General features: G+C 33.9%; 1 long non-coding RNA gene across 1 annotated transcript; it reads right to left on the bottom strand.

Annotated features, from left to right (window-relative positions):
- Window positions 1–2,829: 2,829 nt before the first annotated feature.
- Window positions 2,830–14,600, bottom strand: LOC149771983 (uncharacterized). Its single transcript, XR_016418051.1, has 2 exons — window positions 13,806–14,600; window positions 2,830–6,519 (listed from the first exon to the last, which is right to left on the bottom strand). It is a non-coding gene; the product is annotated as an uncharacterized LOC149771983 (long non-coding RNA).
- Window positions 14,601–20,352: the final 5,752 nt, after the last annotated feature.

Genomic DNA, 20,352 nt, shown 5'->3' with positions numbered 1-20,352 from the left:
CTCACAGCATCAATACTTTCCACGTTTTAGAGTTATTGTCTTGAGTCTATTTCTTTATGTAATCATGATGTCAGCAGTCCCGGTAGCTTAGCTGGTACAGCGTCTGGGGTTCAAAACCAGTACAGGCTAGAGTCATCGCGCCCAATTCCTCTGCGTGATATAGCGAAAAATATTGCAAGGACCGAAAGAAACTAACCAACCAACATTTTTGTTATATTTAACATTGTTGCACGAGTCATTGTCGTATCCATCGCCGCCGCAAATGTCACCACAACCATCACATTTATCATCATCTTTTTCATGATCATCTATTACCCTAAATTCGCTGTTATCTGACTTAGATTGACTAATTCAAAATTAAAAAGAAAGTCCTGCTTAAATTTAATTTATTACATGTAGCATGGAGGAGATGTTTTATATAATCTCTACACCAATAGAAAATGAATCGTTCGGAAGTAGCATGATACCGCTGTCACTGACGGCCGCCATTAGAAAATCCCGTGATGCCACAAAGTCTGTTTATATTTACATTGGGACCAGTGTGTGAATTAGATTTTTGGGGCTTGTGTTATTCTTGAAATTGATGTGAGGCATGTTTACCTCCAAAATGTCTTTTTTACAATATGTAGACAGTGAAATACCAATAGTCAGCCAGGAAGATGAGCTAGCCACCCATAGCAGTAGAAAACGTGGGTTCAGGTCAAGTAAAATTTCTCCAAAACGGCATGGATGGCAATTATTTTGAATTGCATCAATGTGTTTAGTACACAATGTTTTGCAAAACTATCACCTAGGAAAGGGCTTGTGTTTTCGCTGTGAGCGTCACATGTGCCCCAAATGATCTTCGGAAATATAAAATGCAGGTGTAAATTTAAGCTCCGCCCACCTGGACTTACGCAATTGGTACCGTTATACCTATAGCAAACCTTAATTTTTCAAATAATCTGTGGAAATGTTCAGGACTGTATAAGTAATAAATGTACTTAGTCTCACTTGTGTAAAACAATTTCCTGAGGTACTAAGCTGTGTGTTATATGAATGTGTCTAGAAATCTCATTGAGCTGTTTGAACTCTTGTTTTCATACTTTTGCTTCACTAGCAAAATCATCTTTTGAAATAAAATGAATTATTTTAACTATAAGTTGTGTCTTATTCATATCAGCACTTACTGAACTTCACATGGGTGATATGGTATAAATCACATTCTATCATATTATGTAATAACTAGATAAAGGTCAGTGTACCAAATAGTATCTACCTTTCCTAGATCAAAATGTACAATTCACCTAAAAAAAGGACTTTATATTTGTTTGGTGGATGCAGAACTTAACACCAAAAGCAAGTGGATATGACCCAATCTTATTATAAAGTATAAGCTTTGAACACTTTACACTGTCTGCAGATACATGAGGTCACTAACCACCAGTCCTCGCACAAAGGTCTACCTACCCATCCTCTTTGGAACACAAATAGTAAGCTTTCTCCTTTGTGTTGTGAATAAAATTGATGCAGTAAGCCAATCAGTTATCAAATATAGTAAATCTTTGCTTCTAAGTGGTTATGTTGGATTGGGGGTGAAATTAAGGGAATAAAATACAGAAAAAATGCAAAATATAAACAATACGTATAGTGCGTTAATTGGAGTTAAAAACAGGAGGAAAGTGTGTATCCAAAAGGGAGACGTAGCTTATCATAAACGAATGCGATAAATGAGAAATGAAAGTTTGATGACCTTACCCTGGACAAATATATGGGGGCAAGGCCCAATAGGTCCAAGGACAGCCCAAAGGCAACTGTACTATAACATCCCTTACAGGTACCCAAATTTCAGGTTAAGTGGTGTTCATTTCCATCTAATATAAAAGGGAGAATAATTTAAATAATATAGATACACATAATCTATATTTCTTCTGCATAAGAAAATAACAATAATGGGCTTAAGTTCTAAGGCAGGAACTTACCTTAACCAAACAAAACATACTTTATCAGTTTTTAAACTTGTAAACTTTACTGCGAGAAATTACTAAATTGCCTCTACTTACATTTGCATCAAGATTGAGGGCCAATATAATACTTCACAAATCTTCTCTTTATTTTCATAACCATTCACTGAAAATGTGAGGGTCTTTCTTGGTTTTTTTTTAAATGTGATGTCTGGTGTAAGGGAAATAACTGAATGATACACATAAGGTGTGGTAAATTTATTTCCTTTAATATATTATCCATGTAATATAGATGAACTCATGAACATCCTGTATTAACTTCATTGCAATTAAATTATCCAAAAATACATTATTGATATAGTGAGAACCTAACATTTAGACTTCTATATGTAATGGAGACCTCAAGAGTGATGTAATTTTAATTTCTAAGATGACTCGGCTCTTTCACATAGTTCATATTTTCTGCAATGCCGGCATGTAGAGTACAGCCTTCCATAATCATGCAGATATGATCCCATGCCAATCTGGATTCTTGCTATAGGATGGAAAGTTTCAGGAACAGTGTGGATTTGAAATGAATGAATACGCACTGTGTGATTAAAATGATTATCACTCAGTGATGTTGGACCTAATATGGAAATTACACAAGAACAGCTGGACAGAAATAAATAGAATTAATTGAAAGTCAATAGTAGATTATAAATGGGCTTATAAAAGTGTCAATGGGTAATGCTGACTTAAAGAAACTGCTCTTGTCTGTTCGTATTCCCTGCTACTTCAACAAAATGAAATGCACGAGAACTTAACTAAATAAACTGCATGAACAATTTTAAGTGTGGAAAGTGTACAAATATGGAAGATTAGAGAAGGACAATTAAAATCAAAGTGGGAAGGAATACCATATCTTTAATAAATTACCTAAAATTACTCATACCAGAATATCCTACATGATACCAGTGATCTGTCTACAAGCGTACTTAGAGCGTTTTCTTTCCTGGCTAATGGCATGCCTTACAAGAACAAGATAGTTGTTTTTATACACATGATTTTTCATCTTTTACAGGTAAAATAGTCAATATTTGGCAAAAATCAACTATATTATGTTTGCATAACTTATTTTGTTGCATGAATTCCAACCATGGAGCTAACAACACAGACATAAAGGCATCAGACAACACATGTCTATATATGTCATAGCTATAGTTAAAAAAAAGTCCCAATCCAAAGCCAACTTGTGCTATTTTCTGAAGACTTCATACATTTTATTCTTAAAGGATTTTTAATATTTGACCAAAACTGTTTAGCACCCATTGTTTTTCCCTACATCAAGCTAATAAAGTTCATAAATGCTGCCCACATACATGCGTTTCAATGGATACACTGTGAGGCTGTTCTTCCCTTTAGGTATCACGGTACCAATTGTTTTTCCATATACCTCAATGCTAAAATTTTGTGAAATAAATATACTTTCGATCCTACCTCAGCATGCATGACACACACTGTCATAGAGAACAACGCTAGATTGTCAATTTGACAAGGACAAAACAAGGTACTCCATTGCATTTAAGAGAGATAACTCTGCTGTAACGAGACAGGGGTAAGATTTATCTAGTCACAACATACTCAGTTTCAGCGATGTGTACCACATTTTAAAAAAATCATAAAAAATACAAAATATGAACTAGATAGGAATTGACATAATCTCACAAGCGGCTGAACTTTTTTTAAGCTAACAGAAACTACAACTCTTACATAATGCACCAATGACAGCTAGTGTTGTTCTTTATTTCTGAATGCAATATTCCCTCTACCTTAAGCTCCGCCCACCTGGACCTGCGCAATTGGTACCGCAATACCTTCAGTGAGACAGAATTTATAGCCTAGTCTTCGTTAGCCTAGAGAGGTCGATGTTATAAAGTCATATAGTGAAGAGTGTCAGAGCGGGTCAAATCAGTTATCTAAGGAGCTTGTTATGATCATTTGTGTAAATTAAAAAAAACCCCAACTTGTTAATACCGTTTAAGCCAGGCTATTCCTGTTTTTAACATAATGCATGCATATGGTACGTGTTGTTACAACATGTGTTGCTCTTCCTTGTTCTTGCGTTCAGCGCATTATAATCTTTCAAACACGAACTCTTTGGAGTGAGATCCCTTGTTAGTCATATGACCATGACCTTTAATAACATCTGCTGGAACATGTTGTAGAAGCGAAATACAATAATTTCTAAAGACTGGCTCCTTAAGTCTTCCATATGCATTCTTCTGCAACAAGCGTGAGTGCAGGAAGGTCTGTGCAGGTACATTGTTTTAACTTCTTGTTGGCTATTTTAATCCGGAGTTTGTAAATGTTGAACGGAAATTATAGCGGTGGGTATTTGTGGGATTTTTGTAGCTATTCGTAAGTGTACGGTTTTGATATAAATCATACTTCACATAAAATGATCAAGTAACAGGGAATTAAAATTAGTCCGCAGAATTCATTGATGTGTAAACAATTGCTGATCAGTATCACGTGACCGTTTACATACAACCAAATTTTAGAAAACACAGTCAATTATATATATATATATATATATATATATATATATATATATATATATATATATATATATATATATATATATATATTGTTTTGTCAAAAAAGTCCCTATTCTGTTGTACTTTCAGACCTCTGGTGTCATTTTTTAGTAAATTGTAGTCCATTATTTCCTCGGTAAGGGTTTGTTTCCTATCTACATCAGTTGATCGTCTAGACTGAAGTCAAAACTGCACAATTCACAGCCTGCACACCTCCGCCTTTCACTGCAGATTAGAACTTAAAATTCTAAGACAGGAAGGTCAGAAGCGATATTCCAAAACACTCGATCAAGAATCTGGGTTTAGTGGTAGGCGGTCAGAGCATTACACAGAAAGTCTTTTGTTGGAATATTCAGTCTCTCTGCCTTTTAGATGCCAGTGGTCATTTGTAAAAAAAAAAAGAAAACATGATGAGAGTGAAATAATTTGGGGTTAATTTTTGTAGCATTCGGAACTATATTGGGTATGATTCATTGTCATCAGACAATGCAGAGACTTTACAACAGAACATGAAATAAACAGATTTATTCAGCATTTAATGACGACAGTTAAATGTCATGTGATGAAAAATATGTTAGGTTTTCCATTATTCCATGAATAACTCGCCATATGATATTAAATAAGCGTTTCTCAGTTTGTGCATGGAATATAAATAGGAATGATGGATTAAGATGTCGGTACTCAATGTCAGGGGATACATTATTTTATGCCCATAAATAATATTGTCTAAAACTTAAGGAATGTTATCAAAGAAGGTTTTAGGATGTATTAGGTTTTCTTTGGTCAATGATCATAAAATGTATTGTCCTACTCGCTAAAATCTATCGAAAAAGGCGACATTTAGCAGATAACGTGTATGTCATTTCTTCTGTTTGTGCGTTCTTCCGATTATCTCAAGTCATCATTCGGGTAAAGATGATTTTAAAGTAAAAAGAAAACATTGGCTATTTGTATGGTGTACAAACTGTGACCAGATCGTAGCAATTACTTTTAAAAGGTTGAGTGGATAGATCATTGCTTATTTCAATGATATGAGGTCAAATCTGAAGGTCAGTCTGTGATAAATGATAAAGTTAAATGCGTAACCTAGCGCATTATTGCTTAAATACATCTTTATCAAAGTTCGCACAGATGTATACAAGTCTAAACTATGGCAGGTCAAATGACTGACAGTAAAGGTTAAGGGCTGAATTGCTGGAAACATCTCAGGTTCATTTATTTCCAGCAATTTGAAGTAGACGTAAATTGATCATAATTGGAAGTTGGGTCGCGACATGTCTAAGACCACTGTCACAAAGTACTAGCAAAGCTTCAGAAAAACATAACCAATGATACATTTTATGAGACATAATAATACCAAGCTTACTCTGTTTCAGAATCACCTTCTGACTCGAATTGTAAAATACAGTTTGCATTGACACCATGGTCTTAAACTAAGTAACAGAAAAGCAAAGCCAACAAGTTTAGTAAAATTCAACAAATACTGTTTCCTCGAACACAAGTGAGAATTTCAAAGGAACTTAAGGTATTTTGAACCAAAAAAGTAATCCTAAACATTCTATCACATGTCTCAATGCATAGAGTTTTCTGAAGGGATTTCAGGTCTTGAATCAGGCGATGTACCCATAGCAATTCATGTGCCAACAGTCTTGATGAATCATAGTAGTATAATCCTATATATTTTTGAATGAATTCACAATGATCAAAATATACTGTTTGAGTATAAACAGTCAATGACTAATTTGTGATTTCAAAGAATAATTTAAACAAATGTCTCCTCTCAATTATAGATGAACACAACAATACATGATTTCAGAGTGATAATAATAGAAGAAAATAATAATCGTATCTATCTAAGACTAATATGCAGCCTATGCAACAATAACGTATTCCAAAAAACATCATCTTAATGAGGAATTACAGGAATCTGTAATCAAATTTCTTTAATCTAGATACGCACCAAACCTCTATCCTCAGTCGTGGACAAAGGCCAAGCCCTTAAAATAAATTAGATATACTTTACAGTGATACATACAAAATATGTGCAGAAATCTTTAGGAATTTTAACGCTCTTTCGAAGGCAGAATGTTTAAAATATTTAACCTATTTTTGAACTAAAATATCACATGCATATATCCGTCTCCACTGATCAACCGTTACAGTTGCCAGGAATATAAGGTTTCTTGAGTGAAAGCGGATGTCAAAGCTAATGATGTAGTTGCTATATAGTTTCGTGAAAACATATATGGAATGCGTTGAATTGTCCTGTCTGCAAACGGCAGATGGTTTCCATACATAAATTATATATACCATTCTGCTTTGGTTAAGTAGAGAAATAACTAAACATTAAAAATCAGATTTCTAAGACTTACACAAATTAAAAACCGGATTTAAGAAACTTTGTCATTTATCCTGAGCTATCTTAGAAATGATGTGTTTTACCGCAAATTAAAGTTAGGTCTTCGAAGTTTCAACTGTGTTTACCTAGTGGTATTTACACCCCCCTGCTCGCACATGGGTGGGAATTATACACTAAAGCTAGAAATTGTTTGCGACGCAGAGAGCAAAATATATTAATTTCAGGTTCTGGTAAAGATGAGGCCAGCTTCTTTGATTGTCATTTTCCTCTGGATCCTCGTGGCAGCAACTGCCGGAAAGGTGTGCAGGTTCCGTTCTGGCCATTGATTTGACATTGGGGACTTAATAGGGAAATGTAGCGATTTAGGCGGCAGTTGTGTTCGAATATCAGACAATCAGTATGCAGATGCAGCATTCGTCAGCTAGCTTTTTGACCAGACTAGATTCCAAATACACAAAGCAAGAATGGTGTCTTAGAATTAAAACGACAAGAGTGGTGACGTCTTAGAAAAATACGTAAAAATAATGAATATTTGCTTTTATTTTATTGATTAACATGTGGGTAAATAAACAATCAGTTAAAATCACTTCATTATGATAACTATTTAGATTTTATTACTATGGGAAATTCCCCATATTTATTTATAAAGTGTAACAAAACATATAGCATTATTACTTACGTGATCGCATAGTTTTACGCAGTCAGAATTTGTACGATTCAAATGCAAAACAAAGAGTTCAAATGACATATGTATAATTTTATATCTATTGCAATAACATCGCCAGAGAGATGATACAGTTTCTAAGTTTTTACAGTGTCCTTCCTATTGAAGATAATGCAAAAAACGATCGTTTCATCTTGGACTTTTATTTCCTTTGCCCACTTTTCTTTGTGTGTGTGTGTGTGTGTGTGTGTGTGTGTTTTGGGGTGTGTGTATGCGTGTGTGTATGCGTGTGTGTGTGTGTGTGTGTGCATTTTCACTAGTTGTCATGACGGACTTGCAGATGCCCTACATTAAATTAACATATCATAAAATAATACCACCTATTTCGTATGACTGGTCTAACCACAGTGTTTGCAAACAAGCTCAACATTGAGATTTTCCAGTTAAAGCTAACTAATTATAAGTGATCAGAGCTATCATATAAGTGTTCGTCGGTGGCTTGTGGTTCATACAAATCATAAAAGATACAGAAATAACAATATCTTCAAGGAAATGCAATAAAGTATTGCCACAAAGGTCGTAATTTGCCGATAGAGTGTTCTAAACGAGTCAAAACTGTTAATACCCCTGCATCGATGTCACATAATGTTTGCAACGCTACATGTTACTGATGTAACGTAATCACAAACACTAGTGGCATTGCAATGGAATTTATAATTGTTGTAACGATATCCATAACCCATTGAAACGATATTCAAATATAGTCGCAAAGTAATGTACACACAGATGCAATGGTAATGTTTTGTCATTTGAAGGGTATATTTTATCTATGAAAATGAAAATGTTTCGCTGACAATACAAATTACCGCTACAACTCTGATACAACTTGTATCGATAAATTTTATCGATAAATATGCATCGCTGACGATAAAAAATTATCGTTGCAATGGTGACACGACCTTTGCAACGGTAAACATAATTTTAGTATTGAGTCGATAAAAAATACAATTAGAATGGTACAATTAGTATTAAAACAATAAAGTAAATCGTTACAACAACCAATTGCCGTCTCATAGGTAGGTAGACCGTTGCAACTTAAGCTTGGGTTGCAGAGTAAATATAAGCTCTAAAAGAATTTAAATTAAAACATTTTTTTTACATTTTTCGATGCTAGAATATTATAAGATTCACGATGAGTATTTGTATTCTAATATATTTACGTTCCAAATGCCATAACTATTGAATTCGCATTTTATTCGACACTTACTCTATTATAGCTGTTAAGCATATAGTTATGGCATTAAATGCCCCTCCCCCAATAATTAGTATCTAGTGGCGTGATCATTAACATTAAATTTATCACCATCACCATTGTTAATCCCGTTGTCTGCGAATTTATTTTCAGAACTCAACTCTCCTTTATCTCGCACACAGCTTCTGCGACCGATAAACATTATGCAATAACACCACATGTTGGAATCAATTCCAAAACAGATCATATCATCAGAAGTCTCGTAAATCATGGTTTGTAAATTTCTTTAGGGTTTTGTAACTAATGATTATAACATTATCAGCACTCTTTCAAGGAATAATTTCTAACTTTCTTTCCCGCAACAGGCCCTGCCGTCATATCTATAAGCTTCTCACAAGTAATTACAGTAACAGTACTCATTCCGATAATGTAAGCTGATAGTCGGATGAAAATGAAATGAAAGCTTTTAAAAGATGTTAGTAGGTATTGAATTAATTGCTATATAATTTGTCTTCGTATTAAAATGTACAAGTAACGATCATCTCGTAATGTCTTACGTATCTTTACAGCGTTGTGAGTTTACCTAACGTATCAATACGATGTGTCTTGCCACAGTGAAAAGCAACAGGTTCTTCGACCAGGATAAACGATTTCGATAGCGTTGATTTCTGGTTTGTATTGAAAGAGCATATTAGAAATAGATGTAACAATATATTTAGCTGAATCTGAGTTGAGAGGAATTTACATGAAACTAAAAAGTAAAAAACTTAACTGTGTAAAACGTGATTTTGATAGCAGGACAATGGTTACTAAACTTTCGAGATCAGGTAACATCAAGACGATGACAGCCGGTAACTTACTAACATGTGAGATCGGAAAGGATCCTTTTGAGAAACCTTTGGATGGATGAAACTGATTGATAAATACCGAAGGGTACATCCTGTTGAGGATACCCAACATAATATCCTTTATGCACTGTTACGTATATATACTGTAACTCCTGGTACATGATTTCATTTGACGTTTGTAAGTGTTATTTACGTTTGTAAATTGTACAGAATATCTTTATTTAGATTTGGCTTACGCAACACGAGTCTGTTAAAAGTAAAAGTTACATTGGATTCTATAAATTTATTTATACACGTTTATGACTCTATTTCATAAACATAACAAGAAGACTTAATAGCGCTTTTGGATTAATTTATCATTGGTTGATGGGTTTGGGGGGTTTCTAGATGAAATTCAGTAACTTCCCAATACTTGGACTGGATGACATGATTTGGCACATTCGAGGAACCTATAGTAGTAAGATTAATCACGTATGGAATATTGTGAAATTTTTTTGCAATAAAAGGTATATATATATATATATATATATATATATATATATATATATATATATATATATATATATATATATATATATAAGGAGAGAACAAACAGATTCATTCAGATTTTTTGAGTCATCATCATTTCTTCTGTTCCTTTTGTAAGTCAGCAGGAGTGTTTTATGTTGTACTTTAACAGTATTTTAGAGGAAACGCATATAACTTTGTCAGGATATTCTGGATTCACATCATAATATTGTAAGTTCCTTTCATATTTTCACTTACGACTTGGATGACGACTTTTAAGTTTTGCCCTTTTTGAAGATTATAAAAATTAAATAAAGTCATGTACGAGAGAGAGAGAGAGAGAATATTACCACTATCTGTGCAGATGCAGTGCGAATAGCAGTCTGTTATAGAATACAACCACGGGTTGAAAATACGGCATTAAATACACGAATGTGGAAAACAGTCTTTGCATCGTCCTTGGCATTTGAAGTTGTTATCTGGGATTGAATCAATGAGTTGCATATAAGTTTTCTTTTTATATTACCGAGTTTGCTTCCTATTTACATACTGGTGTTGGGGGGAGGGGGGTTAAATCAAAACTGATACACACCAAACAGGCTTTCCTGAAACTAAAAGTAGAGGAGCTCCATATTTCCAAAGGTGCATTCTGACAGAGCATTTTGCGAATCTAGTAAATAGGAGCAAGTCACAAAGACATCTCAATCTCCGCTGATAAGACACAACCAGGTTTCCAGAAAATACAGCTCAACGAAGAAAACTGACTTTACCCATGAGACCACATGTTTTGTGAAGTAGCTTCTGTTATATTTATGTGATTTAGTTTATATATGATTTCATTCAATCGCTTGTAAGTTTTAAAATCTTTTTTTTTAAATATCATTACATGTCAAAGTAATGTTTACTATGACTTTGATATTATCCAGAAGTTAGTTCGACCTGACTGTTTAGTCGTAAAAACCGAACTTTTTAACTTTTGCTGACTTAGTTCCTCGCCTTGATTGAGAATCAAGTAAACAATTTCTTTTTAATAATTCATTCTTAATGTGTGACTGATAATAGTGAAATCGCGGCTGTACTGGAATACGTGACCTTGGACATGTGAATACCTTCTAATCTGTTCTGGAATGTGATCACGTGGCCCTCATACGGGTATATGTTTTGCTTATTACTTGACTGTATAAGCTTTGTTTATAGAGAAATAATCTCAGTTTGGCTTTTACTGATCCACTGGAAAGTGTTTGTTTATGACCAGTTTGGAGTTGCATTTTAATTTTTATTCAAATTATTTGGATTCAAAACGATTTATTCTTTTCCCTGTAAATATTTGATTCCTCATACAGAATTCTTGGACAAAGACATTTCTTTATTCGCGAATTCAAACACTGAAACATTGTTAGTGAATCAGCAAACAATTGCAGACACATCTGTAATATAAAGGCTATAGCATACTCATCGTCTTCCATTTTGGATTTTTCGTCCGGACTCGAACTTGAGCTCATTGGAACATTTCGTTAATGGGACTTCTAAAATTTAACTCGTGGATTTTTCTTGGATTATTTTTGGATTTCATTTCTTAAAAGTGTAAGTTCTTATTTTTTCATTTTTTTCATTTTTACATTTTGTTTTTTCCAGAGAAATAATATAGTTGTTACATTTTTCAAAGCATGTTGTTTTCAATCGCTCTTTTGTACTGTTTATTATAGCCTAAACACGTAACGTAAGATTTCTCACTCTGAAACGTCAGGAAACTGTGTTTGTATGTATAAGTGACTGACTGACTGACTTTATGTCCTCTTCAACAGAGATTACATCAGATTAATCAAATTCAGGATAATGCAAGATCATGAAATACAACAGAAAGGTGACAAAATTAAAAGAGGAGTACTGTGTCTGCTACCGTATTGACCAAAAGAAACATCTCAATACCTGCAATCATACAACTATGTAGTCAGAGTTAACTACCACTTGTCTTAGCATGGGAACGGTCTTTGAACATTTGCTTGGTGATGATAATACTTCAAAAATGTTAGCACGTATGTATTGATATGTGCTTAACCTTAACTTTGAAATAGTAAGGAAATGAAAATGGTAAACGTATAAATTTCTTGATATCTATGACTGAATGACTAACGGACTTCATTTCCTCTCCAGCAAAGATTACATCAGGTTAATAAAAACATGGTTTATACATATTACAACATCATGAGACACAACCTAGAACGTACTCAAGAGAAATATATCGTCAACTAACGCATTTACAAGATGAAATATATTAATACATACATTTGTATAATAATCTCTAGGAAATTTTATGACCAATTATTCCTTGACATTATATGCTTCCATCCATTTTTTATACATATTTTCCTGAAAGTGCTAATGCCTCAGCAAATAAGCATATCAATCATATATTGTTACATAATTACCAATAACCTTGGAATCGAACGCAGTGCATTTGTATGCCTCTTTCTGATTATATTTGAGAATAATGCTATAATTATTTGCAATCCTGGTAGCTCATAAGTTAAACAAATTGTCCGTAACTATTCTGGCACTATAAAAAGAAAGACGCATGATCGGAAAGTGTATACAAGTGGTAACAACATGTGTTTTTCTTACTACTTGACAATGCTTGTATGGTATGTAGGTAGATATGTAGGCATATATGTAGGTTGGTAGGTAGGTAGGCAGGCGGGCTAGTATGTATGTATGTATGTATGTCTATGTATGTATGTATGTATGTATGTATGTCTTGAGGTTAATCAAATTCAAGATAGTACAATATCACAAAACAGAGCAATGGATCACAATAACAAATAGATGAAAAATATATGCATTATAATACGAGAGAATGAACACTTCAAATGAAAAACATTATGATCTAGAAAAGGAATGTTGAATATTGTGTCAGCTATCAAATTTACAAGTTCTAGTATCTAATAACTTAAGACTGTGAGAATATATCCTTAAATCAAAATATTGGACCTGGCTTCAATTCGCTAGTATAGTACATATCATTCTATCAGCACTTAGCTAATGCAAGTAATGGAATCTAAAAACAGAAATATACTGTCCTGAATTTGATTAACCTAATGTAATGGCTGCTGTAGTACAGATACATACATACATACATACATACATACATACATACATACATATTGTTGTTGTTGTTTTACCTCTTTTATGCATACACTTTACTATACATCCACACATAACCTTTACCTGGGATATAATTTAAAGTGTATATATGCATTTGAGATTTCTCGCAACACTCAGATGTCACCCCTTGACTTGAGCTGATATTTAAATCCGATCAGTGTGCTTTATTGATTATGTTAATAAACCTTTGCCGTTCTGGCCCCAACATGAAACAGAGATGGTGTTAGATCCATATATTTGTCTGACATATTTCTTCATTATTTAATTTTTTTAGCTTTCCTTTACTATCTATACATATATGTGTATGCAGTTTCTCGTCGACTGTAAATTAATCGTTTTTTTAAAGTGGTGTCTTCCTATGGGGAAGATCTTGATTAGCATTAAACGTTAGGAAACTACATATTACATGATCAATTATATATGGCTCCATAAATTTGCCAAGTATGTCTTCCTCAAAATCTCTCATAAAATGATACCACTTAAATACATACCTGCTAGATGCTTATCTCGTATGTTTGAATAGCTAAAAGTCAGAATAGAGTCGCACTGTTTCAATAACTAAGCTTGGTGTGACTATCCATTTTTTGGAGAAGAAAGTTGATTCATGACTGATCTGCTATAACATCAGTAAATAAACATCTTTATGAAGGCGTTGTACTAAGACTATATTGAGGTGACCGGAAGGAGTTTTCCCGAAAAGAGGGTTTAATAAAAAGGATGTGTACTCGACCAATAATCGCATGCATATTAACCTTCTGAATTTAGATACAAATAAAAAGTGTGACTATGCACACCTTACTGACCTGAGTATTACGTCGTTTCAAAAACTTATAAATGTGATTGTGTTCATTTATTTAAAAGAAATGCAATATGTGATCTGACTCGCTCGTTCCCATACTCTATTTACATTCAAGTTATCTTTAAGTCTGTATATATATCATATACATATTTAATAGTGCAACTGCATTTCTATTTCTGCACTAAAGACGGGACATTTCCCACGGCTTTGGGCTGTTCCAGTTTTCCCTCATGCCCTGGTTAAGTTCGTATATATGTATATATGACCTGCAAAGCGTTTGCTGCTAGAAATACGAGCTTAACCACGGCATGCAAGAACACTGGAACAGCCCAACACCGTGGGAAACGGCCCCACATTAGTGCTGAAATCGACATGAAATTGCAACGTATGTTATATATAAGGACATGGAATGTATGTTTTCATGTATGTTCGTATGTATGTAGGTATTATTCCAGCTACCTGAATGATAAGTGCAAATGAATTATATTTTTGCTACTTGTTAAAAAAAATATGCATTCATGTATGTATGTATGTATGTATGTATGTATGTACGTACGTATTATTCCAGGTACCTCAATGATCAGTGCGAATGAATTATATTTTTGCTACTTGTTAAAAAAATATGCATTCATGTATGTATGTATGCATGTATTATTCCAGGTACCTCAATGATAAGTGCAAATTAATTATATTTTTGCTACTTGTTAAAAATAAATAATGTATTACACAAAGAAAAACAACCATTTGCTATCCTCATTTACTACAGCAATTTTTTTCGTATTATTTGTATTAATGTACCTTAAAAGTTGTGTATCTTAATGAGCGTGCGGATTAGGTTATATTAGGTTATATTAGCTTCGAGATTAGAAACCTAAATGATCACTGACACTTAGATTATTTTTGTCGAACTGCCATATATTTAATTCGCATACCTTCGGTTACCAGACACGAGTAAAATGTCAATGGTGCAACGAGATTATCAGATCACGTGAGAATAAAAACTACTACAAAATACTATATAACTAACACTATGAACAAGATGGAATCTGGTCGGCAGGCAAAAAATCACATGTATAACCACAAAATGGAATTTGTCTTGCAATGATAAAGCTATGGGTGATGGGTAACACTTTTCGTTCCATGCATTCCTCGTTTTACATGGGTTGCTTTTTTTTTCCCCCTAGCTTCTAGCATTATAGTTCTCAAGTCACGATGTGGTTGCAAACTATTGAGAGCTGCTCTTCACTGTTCATCAATCTTTCTTCGTCTTGCCGAGTCGGAGCGACCGAAATGCAGGTACTGATTGGATCGCTGTATTGACCGAAATAGTTCAACAGTAACGTGTAGAGATACAGGTGGAGAGTGCATTCACTTGTCAAAGAAAACGAGGTGTGTATGCGATACTCCTCCACCTGGATTGAAGATTAGGTTAACTTACACTTCGATAAATGCAGAGCCATGACCATTAAATCCGTATAATTCTTATTTACCAACTTTATGTCATCATCAGCGGATTTTACCAACAAAATATTTATTTTAAGTTACCTCGAAACAAAATTCAGTAGCGCCATCACTGTGACAGAATGCAAAGCCACATATTTACTCGCCCATATTTCGTCGATTCCTTATCGAGTGATAGAGCGGGTCATGGCAGTATTTAGGTAACTTGTTATAGTAATTTTAAATAAAGATTCGTTCTTGTTGATTAGATCAGGCTATTCGTTTTGTTTTTCATTACCACGCTTGCGTATGCACGTTGTCATGGTAATCGTTGTTCTTCTATTCTACGCATTTCGATCTTTCCTATGCAACATCGTGTTCATTTTTAGCGATATGACCCTGACTTTAATAACAGCTGGTGTAAAATACTTTCCAAAAAAATACAATATTTTCTGAGAATTGTCTTGTAAAGCCTACTGTATGCTTTCTTTGACAAAAGAGGTGAGTGCAGGAAGATCTGAACGATTACATTATTTAAAAATTTTAATCGGCGATTTTAATCTGGGGGTTGGAAAGTTTAATCGGTAATCACAAGACCGGGTTGTTTGGCTTGTTGATGTTATTGTTATGGTGAAAGAGGATTGTATAAATAAAGCTTCAAAAAAATGACCTAGAAACAGAAACCAAACGTAGTCCTCAGAATTTACCGATGTATAAATATTCCCGATCAGTATCACGTGACCATTGTATCCATCAGACTGTAGAAAAGTATTTCAATTTAAAAAAATTGGAATTATACACACTTGAAAAACTCCACACGCAAGCTTGTATATATTCACAGACATGTGCATTGTCGCTTGGTTTTTTTATGTAGGGCAGTAGGAATGAAAGCAAAAATTCTGACATAGCCGCAGACCTAAAGGTATGATCAAAGTGTAGATCTTATAATTATCAAAATGGATGAAAAGGCCTATTTCTGCCACTACAGATTTAAATATTTTAGGGATGTTGTTCATACGAGCTTTGCTCCATGACAGCACTGCTCACTTTTATATACCCATCTGCACTGTAATATAATCCTTATCTATACTGCAATATAAAGGATGCTACACGTGTATTCATATACAGATGCATTTCAATAGAATGCCTGTTTCACATGTATACATACACATCGGTACTGCGGTAGAAGGTGCGCTCCACGTGCAAATATATCCATCTGCGCTTCAAGAGAATACATGATCCATGTGCATTTGCTCTTTAGATTCCATAGGCCAATACGAGTACCCCAACTTTATCAGCTCTGCCAAAGAGCCTCGTTAGCTATGATGTTACAGCACTGAACGCGTAAATCCAGTGATCGCTCAGAGGCAATGCCAGTTTGGGTCAGTTGTCTATGTATGTCATTGGGAAAGGCACTTACCTAGCATTTTTCTTGCATGATATAGCCAATAATGTGTTACGAGTGCCGCTAAAAACAAAAACAAAATACAAGAGACTTGTCACGAATATTTGAAGTGAAAATAAAACAGGCTGATATGCCAATCGTAACAAACTTGTTTAAATGTCAAACGCATTTCATTTTAATTTTATCTGAAATGTTTCAATGCAGGTATTCATGAATATTCGGGTGAAATCTAAACTATCTCAGCTTATTCTTTTCAAGGGGCAGCCTAAAATGATTTTCTAAACGAAGAACTTCACAGTCTTACAAAAGCTCAGGAGGCAAAGATTTTTAGAAAATGTTAAGAAAATAGATTCAGAAATGTAATAGTTTTACTCTACCCTTCAATTCCAAAGCATCGTTGATATAGGAAAGATATCACTGTATTACATTAATTGCTCTCCAAAGACCTTTCTACTAAATATCTAGTTCAGTACCTATAGTTTGATCTATTTTGTATACCTTTAAAGAGATCCAAATTTTACATTCACTATCAAAACTAGGGAAACTGAAAAGTGTCACACCACACCATTGAAGAGACATAACTCCACCAGTACTATCCTCAGGTGAATATGTAACACGCAGTGAAATAAATTCTCAACGTGTACGAGTCATGAACCGAATTCACAAAATTCAAAAGCCAAAACATTTATCCAAACCTGAAAAGATGATTTAAAGGTAGCATATTGATTAGGTTTCCTTATAAGAACAACAGCTACTACTCTTTCATTATAAAAAATTAAGATACTCTTATTTTTTGTAAATTAATGTTCCCCATATATTAAACTTCACGACTCCACATGCATGAGTATTACCGTTACATCAGACCATACATGTTTTGTATATAGCACATCCATGCCGTTTCATAGACAGGATATGACTTATGGTGATTCTAGCGATACAAATAATTTAACAAAAATTCAACTACTCTGTTGTTTTCGCCGGAAATTCAAAGCAGCAAGATCATGTAGTGGTTAATAAAGAACATGTCATACAAATCAACAAAACATATATGCTACAGTCTTTAAGATTGGTATATAAAAGACTAAAACGCAAATGCCGCAGATAATAGAGATGGCTTGAGTAGAAGCATTACATAACAATAATTGTAAATCATGTTGACATTCTCATTATAGAGGAATGATTAGCCTCACATAGGCCAATGTTACAGCTTTCACTTCAATTCTGCGATAGGAAGCCATTTCACTGCTGGAAAAGAATGCTCTCTCTCTCTCTCTCTGCCAAAAATAATGGTTCTCAGTTCTGGATATGAAGTTCACATCGCGACCCAGTAATAAACACTCGTCTAATATAAAGTCCTACGAATTCCTTTGACAGGGTGTATAAAAGGTAATGAAGTTGGTTTCAAATATATACAATGCATACGGTAGAGTCAAATAGATATATCCTTCATTATCAAGGTGGAACTTCGTAAACATGATTCTCCACATCAATTAAGAAATATATTTCCACCACTTGAAGAAGACCCATATCATGGACAACATGTACACAAAATATTAAACATTTAAAAATAACAGCAGCTGCAAATTCTAATTATTAGATTCGACCTAATTACTTCGTCGCCATGCGAGTGTTACTACGGACAAATGCCTTTATCCACGGCTATATTCTACATGTTCGATCCACGACTATACTCTATCTGTTCGTAAAACAGCTCGAAGTTACGAATTTTGCAACGTCCAAGAGATTGCGAGTACTATACATTTTGTTAAATATTAGGATCATTATCAATAATGGTAAATATGTGTTATTTGTTAGGGGGTAAGTTAATTACACTGCAATACGCCATGGATAAGCCACATATAACTGATGTTTAATACATTCTTTTTATACTTTTACTAACCGATCTTACCAGTTTGCGACTTAGACGTTTCTACAAATGAACTTTGGACCTACACCATGGGTTTTCTCTGTGTCTTATATGTTTTATATAATCGGGTTTACTTGAAGAAAAAAAATATTTATTCTTGCATTTTACAACTTTCGCAGAAATATTTGTTTATCTAGTTGTGCTCAGTATTTTATTTGGTTGGAAGTATTTATTCAAATTATTATTCACTGGAAATACAAAGTGCATATCAATAATATTGTTGGGCAGACAAAATGACTTCCAATTGTAGTGAATTCAGAAAAGGACATATTGTCATTCATCAAAAGACTTTTTCGCAACAATTCGAGTCACAGGCCACCATAGGCACATCAAAACACTCAGCGTTGAAGAGGTTATTGAGGATGTGGAGTATCACTGGAATTTAATTAGAAATTTATCCAGTTTGGATTGGTTATAACGCTTTTTGGAATATTTGTGATTTAATTCGCAATGCTGTAAGTTCGTTTTCAAATTTTCATGTTATATTCTAAAGAAACAAATTATTTGTAGAGGTTTACAAAACTTGATGGTTTTCACTCTTCGCTATTACATAGTTTAAGACAATACAGTCATAATGGTATACTTTTTTAAATTACTCTTGGGATACAAAGCGAAATAAAAATAAAAGCATTATGCAAGTGGTTTTCTACACAATAGTAAAAGGTTCAAGACCTGATATTAGTACGTTTGATGGAGGCAAAATAACTTTAAAGAATATAATTTGGAAGTACTTCATTTAAATTAAACCGAAATTCAGTTGACGGTTCTCAAATTTCGTTGATCGCTTCAGTAGTGTTCATCACAACTGATAAGGCTCAACTCCGATTGAAGCAATGAAAAGAAGAAAACATTTAAAACATCTATGTACCAACCTCTTATTTTACCTCATTTAAAATCTTTGATATAGTTAGGATTTCAAATAAATTAATTTGCGAAATGAGTTACCTTTCTAATTGTATCCAGGAGGTATAAAGACAGGCATCTCTAAGTGATCAAAATGTTTACAAATTTGAAGACTTGAATTGAGATGATACACAGCCCCCGTTTTGCAAACGAATGTTCTATTTGTGTGTGTTATAAAATGACATTCATCCGCATATAATTGTCATGTGTTTTAACTGGTCTCACGGTAAATTTCATGTACGCATAAAACGGATAATATAATATAAATCGTTCTATATTTGGGAAACTGGTAAAATTAGCAAGCCATTCAAATGAGTAATGTGCCAATAGCACATCTCTCCAACCGAGACAGTGGAAAAAGCCTACACAGATGGCAGTCTAAAGAAGCATACAATCTTCCACCTTTTGAAAGATAACGAGTTTCTTGAACGTGAAAGATATGGCAAAGATGAACAAATTAGAGCTTGAATGAGTCTAAACATGATATATGAATTATTTTAATAGCAAAACTTTAGAAAAATATGAAAGGCTGTTAGAATCATCACAGGTACACAACAAAATGGA

Source organism: Sinohyriopsis cumingii, unplaced genomic scaffold, assembly GCF_028554795.1.
Source record: "Sinohyriopsis cumingii isolate HCF-2022 unplaced genomic scaffold, ASM2855479v2 utg001527l, whole genome shotgun sequence".
NCBI lineage: Eukaryota > Metazoa > Mollusca > Bivalvia > Unionida > Unionidae > Sinohyriopsis > Sinohyriopsis cumingii.
Note: the sequence above shows the minus strand (reverse complement) of the source record. Positions and strands in the feature narration are given on the sequence as shown.